Raw genomic sequence first — 13,766 nt, forward strand, 5'->3', positions numbered from 1 at the left:
AAAGTGCAACACCTAGGCGCTACACATTTAGTTGTTTCAGAGTTTCAAAACAGGATAAAAGTCACCAACAAATTTTGAGTTTTTTGCAAAAATAGGGCTCAACGATGAAGAGATATGTATCTAAACATAAGGATTTTTTGAAAAATGAGAGAGGTTTTTGTTCTTTGTATGTTAGGAATAAAAACCTCCTCTCGTTTTCATAAATAGTTTCACATTTGTTCAGAATCAAAGTTTGAAGTTGGTCGCTTAAAATTGGAAAAGTGCAGCGCCATCAAGGATATGCACAACGCCTATCTTTGAGAGGAATTTTGAGGGAATTCTATTGAAATATGGCAACAAGAATATTCCAATTTAATTTTTCCTTGAATTAAATTGTGAATTAAAATTGAATTTAGTCTTAACAACTACTTGGAAATAATTAATTAATCTATTTTAAATTAATTAGTTGGAGAAATTCAAGTTAGAAGTCTTTCTAAAGTCATGCAAGAGTTATTCCTTAAATTAAGGAGATAAGATTGAGTTATATTTGAGTTTTAATTAGTTAACTCAGTTTTACTGAGTTAAGTCCAGTTAAATTAGTTCCAAACTGTTTGAGGAACTAATAGAGAGTTAACAGTCAGTTGATGCATGCATGCACTCAACTAGTGCTACTCCAGTTAACTGAAGATTCCCTCATCAGAAACTCATGCATGTCTATTCTGAGAAAGAACTAGTTGAGATTAAAGTCAAGGAAAGTTTACTATCAGTTGCATGTGTTTTATCATGGAGAAAACTCATGCATGCAGTCAAGGATTTAACCGTTGAGCATTGCACAGTTTTGGAGGAGATCATCCACTTGTTTGAAGGTGAATCATCCACAAGGAACAACGCAAGGAAATAGGAGCTTGGAGGGTAGAGAGGAAGGGTGGAGAGAATCCAAGATTTCCTGTGAGCATCTATGAGGATTGTGTTGAGAGTTGGCTAGCTATGAGAGCTAAGGCTTTGTATAATTCCTATGTATTTACACCATGTATGGTAATACAATAGTGTGGGGTTTTTAACTAGGGCTTTCCCCAAAGTATTTTCATGTGTATTGTGCCATTGATTCTTATTCTTCTGGTTATATTTTTCAGCTCGATCTTTAAGCTTCCGCAAATTGATAGTAGAAGTAGGTTATAGTATTCTACTTTTATTTATATTGAATTATCAGGTTAACCTACCATTAAATTTTCTACATGGTATCAGAGTTAGATTTGTAGAGATTTTCTACATGGTATCGGAGCTGTGAATAGTATACTAAGAAGAGAATTCAAAGTTTGAAGTTCGGGGTTGCAGGTGAAAATAGAATTCATATCATACTTCAAGGTTGGCCAATGGCGTTCTATGGTTTGAGACTCGAGTATGCCTTGGAAGGTAGCTCGAATTACATAGCATGGAAAGATAGAATGGAGGTTGTATTAGAAGACAATGGCTTGAAGGAATTCATTGATCAAGAAATCCCAAAGCCAGCTTCAACTAATGCACAAGAGTTGGCTAAGTGGAAGAAGTGTGTGCCGAAGGCAAGGTGGATCATCCTTGAGGGAGTTCGAGACCATATTGTCTCGAGTCTCCATGGGAAGGATACTCCATTTTCAATGTGGAAGACATTGAAGGACCTCTATCAGAAGAGTAGCAACTAGAGGAAATTGGTGCTCAAGGATAAGCTTTCAAGAATCAAGATGGAGAAGGGTGTTACTATTTCCACATATCTGAACATGCTCACCACCTACAAAGATTAGCTTGGCGGTGTGGGAATAACTACTGCCGATGATGATATGGTGAGGCTCGCTCTCCTTGGCCTTCCAAAGAGTTGGAATAGCTACCAGGACTCTGTGAATGTAAGGGATAAACTGTCATATTGGGAACAACGGTGGTCAGATCTTATGCAGAAGGAGATCAGGAGGAGCACACGAGATGGTTCTTCATCCAAGAATGATGATGAAGAAAATCTGGCCTTAGCAAGTAAGGCAAGGAAAGGAAGGGGAAGGCTTCCCATTTCAAATCGAATTCTTCTCATGGAGGGAAGAAGAGTGACATGTCTAAAGTAAGATGCTTTAATTGTCACAAGATGGGACATTATGCAACTAATTTCCCATCGAAGAAGTCCAAGAAGGGATCCTCAGAAGGATCGAAAGGTGAGGCCTTAGCCTCTCAGTTCGAAATGGAATTTACCCTCATCACATGCATGGTGTCATCGATGATGGGTTGTGTCTAGTATCTTGACAGTGGAGCCTCATTCCACATGACTGGTGATAAAAAATTATTCAGTGCCTTGGAGGAGAAAGACCTCAAGATGCGCATAGAGATGGGTGACGACGGAAGGTATAGTGTTTCAAGAGTGGGCACGATTGCTTTTCAGAGGGAGCATGGAGCTCCTCTCACCCTGACAGATGTGATGTATGTGCCTGGACTGAAGAAGAACCTGGTATCGGTCGTGATGTTGGAGGACAAAGGCTATGATGTTGTCTTCAGTAAAGGAAAGGCATTCCTAAGACACATAGCCATGGGTCAAACCAAGAGGATAGGGATTCAGGTGAAGAATCTCTATAAACTAGAGTTAGATGATTGTGTAGCTTTGAGTATGAAAGAAAAATTGGTGCAAAGCCAAGACATTGGGAAGTTGTGGCACAGGCGCTTGGGCCATTTGCATCATGCGGCTTTGAATATAATGCAACAGATATCTACAGGACTTCCCAAAGGTAAAATTGAGCAAGTTGACACATGCAAAGGTTTTACCTTGGGAAAGTACACCAATTCTTCCTTTCATGATCGAGACAGTCAAGCAAAGGCTATCTTAGAGTGAGTTCATACTAATTTGTGTGAACCATTCTTGATGGCATACACAGTGGAGCAAAGTTATTATGTGATTTTCATTGATGACTATTCTCATAAATGTTGGATTTATTTCATGCAAAATAAAGACCAAACCTTCATAAAGTTTTGTGAGTTCAAAGCTTTGGTTGAGAAAGAGTCAGGGAAGAAGATCAAGGCCTTGAGAAGCGACAATGGTGGAGAATATGTCTCTCAAGAGTTTAAGGACTTCTGTGCAGTGGAAGGAATTAAACGAGAGTTGACGACACCTCAGAACCCACAAAAGAATGGGGTGTCCGAGAGGAAGAACATAACTATTGCAAGGGCAGCACAGGAAATGTTACATGACCAAGGCCTACCACTTCACTTGTGGCCTGAGACATGCAACACAATGGTCTATTTGCAGAATAGAAGCTCGCATCGCATACTTGGGATGAAGACACTAGAGGAAGCTTTCTATGGTAAGAGACCAAATGTGAGTCACTTTAGGATCTTTGGCTCATCGATATATTGCCATGTGACAAAGGATGCATGGAAGAAGCTTGAGCTAACAACAGAGTTGGGGATATTTGTGGGGTCCACTAATACACCTCACAACTATCAGGTGTACTTGCCTACCAGTCGAAGGACAGTGGTTCGCATATATCTCAAGTTTGATGAGCAGAAGGCCATGCAATTTTCCCTTGAGAGGGAGCTCCAACTACAGGTTGTGGAGGAACTATTGGTTCCTAAGGAGAAGGAGCCTCAGACTGATGTGGAGCAACTACATGTAGAGGTTCTAGGAGTGGAGACATCCACTCAAGCAGAGTCTTCCAGAGATGGATGGAAACGCATAAAAGAAGCTGACATATTGTTGGAGGATGTGAGAGAGAATGTGGGAGCACCATCTTCTCAACGTAGACAGAGGATGTCACCTGAGAAGTACACTAGATACATGACCCTTGTTGGCGAATGTGTTGAGACCTAGCCATCTTCCTTTGAGGAAGCAGTGCAGCAGCCGATTTGGGTTGATGCAATGGTGGAGGAGTATGACTCCATAGTTCGTAACAGTTTTTGGGACGTGGTTCCGAGACCGGAGAACAAGTAATTTGTGAGTTCCCGTTGGCTTTACAAGGTAAAGCAAGCTGTTGATGGTAGTGTGGAGAAGCATAAGGCAAGATTTGTTGCCCGTGGCTTTTCACAAGTCGAGAGGAGGTTCATGTTGTTGCAGTACATTTCGACAGAGGGGCAAGATGTTGACATTTTGACAAAGGCATTGTCAAAGTGTAAATTTGAGTGCCATAGAGACAGGATCGAGGTGGTAGATAATCCCTTTCTTGTTGAGAGGGAGTGTTGAAATATGGAAACAAGAATATTCCAATTTAATTTTTCCTTGAATTAAATTGCGAATTAAAATTGAATTTAGTCTTAACAACTACTTGGAAATAATTTATTTATTTATTTTAAATTAATTAGTTGGAGAAATTCAAGTTAGAAGTCTTTTTGAAGTCATGCAAGAGTTATCTCTTAAATTAAGGAGATAATATTGAGTTATATTTGAGTTGTAATTGGTTAACTCATTTTACTGAGTTAAGTCCAGTTAACTTAGTTCCAAACTATTTGAGGAACTAATAGAGAGTTAACAGTCAGTTGATGCATGCATGCACTCAACTAGTGCTGCTCCAGTTAACTGAAGATTCCCTCATCAAAAACTCATGCATGTCTATTATGAGAAATACCCAGTTGAGATTAAAGTCAAGGACAATGTACTATCAGTTGCATGTGTTTTCTCATGGAGAAAACTCATGCATGCAGTCAAGGATTTAATCCTTGAGGATTGTGCAGTTTTGGAGGAGATCATCCACTTGGTTGAAGGTGAATCATCCACAAGGAACAACGCAAGGAAATAGGAGCTTGGAGGGCAAAGAGGAAGGCTGGAGAGAAGCCAAGATTTCCTATGAGCATCTTTGAGGATTGTACTGAGAGCTGGCTAGCTGTGAGAGCTAAGGCTTTGTATAATTCCTATGTATTTCCACCATGTATGATAATACAATAGTGTGGGGTTTTTAGTTGAGGCTTTCCCCAAAGTATTTTCATGTGTATTGTGCCATTGATTCTTCTTCTTCTTCTGGTTATATTTTTCAGCTTGATCTTTAAGCTTCCACAAATTAATAGTAGAAGTAGGTTATAGTATTCTTCTTTGATTTATATGGCATTATCAGGTTAACCTACCATCAGATTTTCTACAAATTCCCCTGCTAAAAATTAAGCTCTTGATAGCTCATTTGAATTCTGTGGATCTCTAGTTATCATTTGACTCATCAATAAACTCATTTGGACACTCCATGACAGAGAAAAATGCATTTTCCCAAGACTACTCCCAGAAGTGGAGCAACTCTCCTATAGCAATTATATTTTGGCAATTTCTCCCAGATAATAACACCCGTGTATAAACTGATGGAGTTTTGTGTTCCTTTCTCTATGATTGACAAAAACCTCTTTCACTTTCGTAAAATTCATCTTTATTTGGTCATAAACATACTTTGAAGCAAAATTATCCCTATGTGCAGCAAATGATTTGTTGCTTGTAATAATTTCTTGAGAAATAGTGAAGACACTATCTCTTGTGTTGAAGTTGGCTCATATCTACTGATATGACCTCCTTTGTGCCTATTTTTTTCATATGATTCAGACTCCATGGAAAAACCTAGCTCTATGGGAGAGAAATTAAGGTTTTAGTTGTAGGGAAAAACAAGGGATTTGGGACAGTCTTGTAGATGGAGGGGAATGAATGGGCTAAGGGCTATCTAAATTCTTGGAGAATATTTGGGTGGTAGGTATATATGTTAGGGAGTTTAGGGAGGTAGAATTTCATGAAAATATTGAGGAAATGGTGTGAAAAAGTCCAAAACATGATCCTAGCCTAGAAATTTGCAAAAACGCAACATTGAGATAGGGTTTAGGGCAAACGAGGAGAAATGAAGGGAATGGGTATGGGAAATGGTTGGGAGGGGTATATAAGGTATGTGTGGGGGTTATGGAACATAAAAACTAGGATTTTTCTCACTGAAATGAAGAAAAATCATTTGGAGACCAAAAGCATAGCGGAACCCTAAGAGAGGGATTTTCACTGAGTTCTTGAAAATGGATGCATAAGAGGTGCCAGATGTTTACTTACTTTCCAAGGAGATGCTTAAAATTATGAACACTAAAATGAAACCCTTTTGATGCTTTGAATGTTCCTTTGTAGCTTGAAATTTTATTTTTGCTTTGGTAGTGGCATGACATCATATGTCCTTTCGAGAAATGATGAGACGAGGTAGTGTATTGCAGCATTGTCTTATTTGAAATAAAGCATTGCCTTTACCTTTATTTTTCTTTCCCTAAGCTGCTAAATCCTTTATCCACTTACTCACATGATGGACATGTTTTTTTTTTTTGACATATGGTATCATCATGATACATGGAGTGAAACCCTAGACCATGACCTAAAATGAGGATTTTAACCATTTCATGACCCAAGACACTTAAATGAAGATATGATACCTCGAAGAAGACAATGAACATGATGAGTGATGAAGACCATGAGTAAGTGAGGGGAAAAACATTTACCTAGACACAACATCCAGTGACAAAATTTTATTTTGAAACCTAACGAAATGATAAAATTTGACCTCGAGACCCTAAAAAACCTTGTAAGAACTATTTGATCACTGGTGACTGACATGACTGACAGGCACTAACAGGTTTCAAAAGATAAAATTTTGAATTTTTCATTCTGAATTTTTGGCTCCAAAGTTGTCAAGTCGACCCTCCTCCAAGTCAAGTCAGCCCCAATTAAAGAGACACCCATTCAACCGACCATATCTCTATATATACTCCACTCGATCTCCACCTTCAAGAAAAATTTGGATCACACAAAAAAAACATATATTCTGGGCATACAAGTGAATGACAAGAATGACAAGAATGACGAAAAAGGACAAAGAAGGACAAAGACATATATAACTTTCTCTCTCTGTATATCGCATGTGTGAAACCCTCCTTCTGCAGCTTTGCACTTGTGGTGTTTCTAGGAAGCAAGGCTGAATTTCTGGGTGGTTTCTAGGCATAGAAGAAGGCCAAATTTCATCCTATACAAATCATGTAGGATCGATTTTGTAGGGAATATGGAAGACTTGACAAAAGAGCAGTTTGACCAGGTTTGACTAGAGTTGTCTTGTTGGTGAGTTTGACCTTTGTAACTGGCTAGAAGAATAAGTTGTATATCTTGTTGAACTGAAGAATTTCTCTAAGGAAAAGGTTGTTGGGTTTTCCCCCAAGTGGGATTTCCCAGGGTAAATTTTGTGTTATCTTTGTGCATTGTGATCTCTATTGTCATAGTGCTTTATTGGTTGATTTTCTAAAGTGTAATTGCTTAATGATAAGCTAAAAGTAGTAAAATAATATCTACATAATTGGAAGTAATTGTTAACTTTCAAAAATTAGTGCTTATATCTATTACACTTGATAAATCAACAAGGTGTCAGAGATTTGGTGAAGGAAAGGGAATTTAGATTGCTTTTGAATAAAACTACATCTACAATCTAATTGTTTATCTATGAACATGGATTCCTCAATGAAGACAAAGAATAAGTTGGAAGGAGCTACAAATTTCAAGGTCTGGAAGACAAGGATCGACCTCATCCTTGTAAATAATGATGTTGATCCTTTGATTTCATATGTCTCAAATCTTGACACTTAAAATAAGATGTATGATGTAGTGGTTGGATTATTTACCATTAACAACATTGGTCAAGCAACGAGTTTGAAGATTGAACTTTGTGATGTTAAAATGGCAATAAATGATATTGTGGCCTCATATTTCACGAGGATATCTCAACTAAGATATCAAATTTAAGAAATTGATGAAATTATTTCTGATAAAGAACTTGTGACTATATCATTTAATGATTTTCCTACCTCATGGGACTCGTTTGCATCTAGTATTTGTGATAGAGAAAATATTCCAAGTTTTGAAGAACTATGGACCTCATGTACTCATGAAGAATCAAGAATTATATCAAAAGGAAAGATTCAAAGATATGAAGAAGGTGACTCTCAATCATTTGCAGTGTGTTCCAAGAAGGGTGGAAGAAGAAAGAAGTTTGGCTTCCAAATAAGAAATGCAGATAGAAGACCTGCTCCTCAAAGGAAGAAAGATATGTTGAACATTCAAAGTTATTGTTGTAATAATTTTGGTCATTATAGAAACCAATTTCCTGAAGGATCGAATGATAAAAGAGAAAGAGAAATAAACATGTTACTAGAACATACATTAATGAACATCCAAAGAAATCCAAGAATGGAAATCTACGTGACAAATATTTCTTTTATTTCTCTCCTCTTATAGGTTTATTGTAGATAACAATTTTTGAATAATGTAGGGAAATTAGATAGAGTAGGATTCTTCTATACTTGATAACAATTTGTGAAGAATTTATCAATTTAACTTTCTAGATTTATCTTCTTCTCTTATTATTATTGTATGTGTGTTTACTTCATCAAACTACTACCAAAACACTAGAAACAAGAACACAAGATATTGGATCTATGCCAAGGAAAAACCTCTCTCTCTTAGAGAGGAAAACCATTTCATAAATTTCTCTTATTAAAGCTTCTCATTGATCAATTCCAAACCCTAGAACCTTGACAAGAACATCCTCCAAGCACAAGTCAAGTCCTTCCTTCTTCTGACACTTTGTTTCCTGATACTTCATCCTCCTTCTGGCACTTCGTTCCCGACATGTCATTCCCCAGCACTTCGTCCTCCTACTTCCTTTGGAACCTGGTGATAGACCTTGTTTATGTGAGCTCTAGAAGAGATACTTAACTTTGATACTTAGTGAGATCCTTCACCTATGAAGATATATTCCTTCTCTTGTCCAACCGAGATTCTTCTTGATGTGTAGTTGCAAACATGATATGACAACACTGCAGCCCTAATTTCTCGTACGTATGGGAGGTTTCCTTGTATATTTGAATCCTTTTTCCTTCGCTTGGGAGAGCCTCTTCTTCACTATAGTGGGAGGCCTTAGAGGCCTAAGTTTCTAGCCCAAAAAAAGATAAAATATGCAACTATAATATTGTTGCTATAGTGACCGTAGAAAACCCTCCTTTGCTCGCATGTGTGACTGGAATCTACCATTAGAACAACCCTTTACACTTCGGTTTTGTCTCCTCCTCCTTCACTGCACTTGAGGTTCCTTATGCTGATATTTCTTGTTTTTAAGGTAAATCCCCTCTGCGGACAAAAGTGATCCCTCTAGCCCAATGAGTGGGTCTAGCAACAAACCAAACAAACTAACATACACTTTCCTAGTTTATGTTTAACAAATGCAAAGAGAAGGAGAAGCCTACCTCACTCTGATGCTAATCACCCAATCCTTTGGAGATTACTTTGATTCTTTTTCTCGAAGAATCACTCCTTACTTGTTCTTCATGCCCAAGTACCTGCATATATGGCATACAAGAGCATATATGGCATACACAAAACATAAAATACTTAATAGATCAAAGAGTATTAAGCTAAAAGCATAAAAATTTACCCAATTATGGAAAGAAAACATCAGATGTATTTATTAATGAGCTAAAAAGGGAATCATACAACCTATGCCTTGATGTTTGAGACCTCCTTTTGGTGGATGTCCAAGTCCAAAAAAATACTCTTCAAGCACTCCTTCTCCAAGCTAGAAGGGGTAGCATGTAAGCATAATTTCAGCTTAGAGATGAAACAATCAATGACCAACCATTTGGGGATGGAAGGGAGTGAATTTATAGGAAAGGAGAGGGAGTTATGGATCCACAAAGGAGGGAGGAAAGTCCAGATATCAAGGGGAAATCCCATGATGATAATATCAAGAGGTACAAATGGGAGAGATCGACCATATAAGCAACAATATATATCCATCTCATTGTTCTCGAAGGTTCTAGTGCACGAAGATTCTCCTCCAATTTGGGAAAACCTGCTAGAAGAGGTTCAAGATGGGTTTTCATATCAAAACTTGCACTGGCAATGCTAGTGTAGAATTCTACAACCTGCCATGAACACAGGTAGGTAGTGTAGCAAAACATGTTGATACTAAAATTTAGGTTTTTTGTTAACCTTCTTAAGAATGGATTCAGGGTAGTTTTCCTTTGATTCTTAAGGGAGGTTTTGGTATGTATATCATAATAGATATGCTACACAGTTGTCAAATTTTTGGAACTTAGGGATATGGAATAGGAAGTGAATAGGAGGTGTGACAAAACAATGTGTAACATATGCCCCTTAAAGCATAAAGGAAGAATAGGGAGTGATGGCTGAGATTCTTTACAATTCAATGCAAGGATGAGAGCAACACTGTCAGGAGACCTGCAAACAAAGCATATACACATACATATACATATCTAACATCTCTTATGATAATGCCTAATGATACATGAATAGACATCTAACAATACATGAATATGCGGTATGGACCCAGCCATCATAATAGAAGGGATCATGTATAAGGATCCTCGATATGGTTGTAGCCATTAGAATAGGAAGGATCATGAATATGGACCCACTGTATGGTCACAACCATCTATCTAGAGGAAAAATGTGTGCAATCATGAATAACCCATAACTCCACGCAACCTAGATTTTATCAGACAGAATCTAGGGTCTTGCACTCCATATCAACCCGATCAATGTAAAAATTATAGCATGTGAATAGATGGGTCAAAGTCGAACATGATAGAAAAGCACATGATTGCCAAGAAATGATGTAAATCGTTAACAAGCATGGGAGAAACCACCACTAATGATAATGGCTCTCAAGGTACAATCAACACAATCCACGAATGTGAAAAATAGAGCTGAAGTCGAACACCTGTGGATGTAAACCTATTGTTGAATGCCAAGAACTTGCCATTGAGGCATGCAAGCTCTAAGGTACTAGAAGAGAGTTTCTAGATCATCTTCCTGGACAATGAGATGAAGTCAACAGGAAGTGATCCGTCGAAGGAGGGCCATAATCAATCCCACATCATCAACATGAAACAAAAGGATGTAATAGAGAAGATAAGTGTGATCCAAGACTGTGGCATAAAGTTAGAAAATGTATAAGCAGTAAAGAAATACAGATAGGATGTCTCTTGAACATAGCAGCGAAACGACTCCGGAGTTTGGCAACATTTGACTCAACATAGGATCAAAGGTCATGATGACGAAATGGTTTAATCAGATGAGAGGAAAAATGAATTTCACAAACCCAGGAAGGAAAGTGACTAAGTGAGGATGTCCCAAACCTGACATGACCAACATATGAGTGTCATGTTTAAGAGCGACATGTTTCCTTTACAGAATACAAGAGATGATCACTTTCACTTTTTCCTCCACAATTTCTGGTGAGTACCCCATATATTTTTTATCACAAGCTTGAAGGGGATAGCATATGCTTTCCATATAAGTTCATCCTTCAGATGAATCCATCCTAATAAGTTTTACAAGTCCTAGGAATGAGAAACTTGGTCTAATCATGGTGATAAGTCCTACGTCATTTAAGTTTTACGAGCCCAATGAAGGTGAAACTTGACATCTTTTTCATGTTTAGAGAGTTTTAAAAAGAAGAGAAAAAGAAAACTCCAAAGGTCCCTTTTCGTAAATCGTATCTTGAACCCAGAAAGGTAGAAAACAATATCCAATTGAACCTCTTAGCCATTTTCGAATAAGGTTTTCCTCTTTCATACAATAGTTTATCTTAGTCTGGAAAAGGGTTAAACTTATACTAAGTAGATGTCATTTCATTAACTTTAATGAGTTTGAAACGACAAGTACTTGACAATATTTTCATTTTTTGAGAGTCAGAAAAGAGCTTAAAGATGACTCCAGGGAGTCGCTTTTTTTTTTATGTTTTATGAGTTTGAAAAAGTGATAAAATAAAACTCATTTAATTAGTCAAGATAAATCACCATCACCAAGAGTATATGACCTATCGCTGCACATGGAAACATACATTACCAATTTCGAGGAAAAGTATTTAAAAATGAGTGAAATATGCCCTAATTTGGTAAAAATATTATTTAAAACTTATAAATAGGGAAAAAAGTAAACCATTTTTACCATTTTACCAATTTGGAATTGTGAGAGCATTTTTACCTCATTTTACGTCGATTTTTAGTCAAGGAGCATGATCAATCCCGAACACCATTCGCTGATTCGTTTGTTGTAGGTAAGAGATTTGTCACTTCCCTTCATTTTGGTATTAATTTCATGCATTTTCATCCATAGATTAGGCTGCAAGGAAGACTTGTGAAAATTTTATATCATGGATGACCAACGCGGGTTTTACCCATCAGACTCACACTGCTCACCCTGGGGTCAATTGGGCCCTCGTGTTGGCAGAGAGAAAATTCATAAATAGCTACACTGGAGCTGAGGTAAATTTTTTTGTGTGAAATCCTCCATTTTAAATATTTTATCTTGGATTTTGTCTCAATGGAAGCTCATGAAATGTTGTTTTATTGATTTTCCATAGGATAATCAATCCAAAATAGTGATTGAATGGAAAGAAAGGGGACATGAAGCTGAAGACCATCAAGTTGCTCAGGATCAAGATTGTGTTGATGCCCTACAAGCATGTGGGTTTCTCAACTTCTTTAGAAATCCTAGGATTAGATCAAAACCTAAGTTATCACAGCATCTGATTAGCTAGTGGGATGTGGATCACCAACTATTCATGATCAAGGATCAAGAACTTGAAATAGAGGTCGCCGACATTTATTTCATTACCAGATTGTCTAGAAAGGGACAAAAGGTTCAATTGTCCGGTTCATGCACTAGAAGAGAGAGCACAGACATGCTCATTGCGAGGCATTGTCCAAGGACCAAAAAGACCCAAAGTGGGAAAATCGACATAAAGACCATTACAAATCTCCCACTATGAACAATTCTGCATACTATGGCCCAAGTATCTCAGGCTCAAGCGTTGCATGAGGCAACAAAATCTCATTTCCAGTACGTAATCGAGTGTCTAAATCCTACGGTTTTCAATTGGAGTGAGGGTTTGCTGGTGTGCATGAAGCACCAACTTACCAAGTGCAAATCAGGAAGTCTGAAACAATTTGGTTTCACATTGATTTTGGTGACGTTCATCCTGGAGCAGGTGCCATTTTTTTTATATCAATGGTTAGAAGTGGATGCACCAATTCCTAGAGATCCACAAATACTCAGATGGGGAGAGTTGATGCCTCGACATGGAGGCGACGAGCAGATGTCATTCCCTCTGGCATTTTTTGGATGGCTACATCAACAACTAATCTTGGTTGATGATTGGGCATATGTAGGCACAAATTTTCGAGGAGATTCAGATCTTCCACTTCCTTTAGGGGCATCATGGAACGATTCAGGTAAAAAATATTTTTGAAGTTTTTGAATTTTTAAAATTTTTTGTATGTGTAGTGAGATTTGACTTCTAATAATTTGCAGATGTGGGACTAGAGAGACCTCCAGGGGTTTCTCTATTACCCAGGTGAGTGGCACACTAGATTGAGGAGGCTTCTTATGAGGAGGGAGTGGAAGCTATTGTCGAGGTAGAGCATAACTTGGAAGCTTTAACTAGGGGCATTCTAGAGTATGGGTCTCGCTAGATGTGTTGCCATTGCACTACCAGAGGCACACTATAAGGGTTTCTGCCAGACTACATCGACTGTTGGGCCGAGTTATTAGGTATATTTCATACTGTCATGAGAACCATGACAGAAAATAGCCAACTCTAGTTTATTTTCTGCAATGTTGTAGGCTTATAAAGCCACGTGTCTCAGAACACAGATTTTGTCACTTTGATGTAGCAAAGTCTCTCTCTCTCTCTCTCTCTCTCTCTCTCTCTCTCTCTCTCTCTCTCTATATATATATATATATATATATATATATATATATATATATATATCTACAT

Source organism: Pinus tabuliformis, chromosome 1_2, assembly GCF_031772625.1.
Source record: "Pinus tabuliformis cultivar Carrire ecotype Pingquan chromosome 1_2, CPIR1, whole genome shotgun sequence".
Classification (NCBI taxonomy): domain Eukaryota; kingdom Viridiplantae; phylum Streptophyta; class Pinopsida; order Pinales; family Pinaceae; genus Pinus; species Pinus tabuliformis.